Consider the following 615-nt stretch of genomic DNA (forward strand, 5'->3'; position numbering starts at 1 on the left):
TTTTTTTTAGGTGACATTTTTTGTAATCGGAATCCTATTAAAGATAAAAATGAATCCATTTCGTTAGGTTCTGGTGGCGGAGGAAGAACTATTCTGTCTTCTTTACATATGGCATCGACCACTCTGTCTATTGCACTGTTATCATTTTTTTTTCTTTTTCTTCCTTTATTCGAATCTTGAATATAAAAAAGAATTTTTCTCAATTATTTAATATAATAATAATTTGACATGTTTAAATTATACCTGTTTGGCTATCTGCGTTATCTTCATCATCATCGTTGATCGTTATTAATACATTTGAGTCAATCTCATCGATTATGTTAGATACAGTGCTGTAACATATTTATTATATTTATTGTTATTTTTATTTTTTATATTTAGATATAATTAATCAAATACTTTCATATATAATTTATATAATTATTTAGTAAATTTAAACATTTATGCTTACTTTTTCTGAAGACAATAGTCTTTAACCCTTTGAAGCACGGTGGTCCCTATAGGGACCACCTTTTTTACCCGCTTTTATTTATAAAAATTCAATTTCAAAGTATTTAAAAATAGTGGTTGGTTTTTTTAGTAGCTAAGGTATTTATCTACAATATTACACCACTA

At 26.2% G+C, this 615-nt stretch overlaps 1 long non-coding RNA gene across 1 annotated transcript; it reads right to left on the bottom strand.

The window, feature by feature from the left end:
* Positions 1 to 30: 30 nt before the first annotated feature.
* LOC105461376 lies at positions 31 to 370 on the bottom strand. Its single transcript, XR_975929.1, has 2 exons — positions 244 to 370; positions 31 to 175 (listed from the first exon to the last, which is right to left on the bottom strand). It is a non-coding gene; the product is annotated as an uncharacterized LOC105461376 (long non-coding RNA).
* Positions 371 to 615: the final 245 nt, after the last annotated feature.

This window comes from Wasmannia auropunctata, unplaced genomic scaffold (assembly GCF_000956235.1).
Source record: "Wasmannia auropunctata unplaced genomic scaffold, wasmannia.A_1.0 LD290697.1, whole genome shotgun sequence".
Classification (NCBI taxonomy): domain Eukaryota; kingdom Metazoa; phylum Arthropoda; class Insecta; order Hymenoptera; family Formicidae; genus Wasmannia; species Wasmannia auropunctata.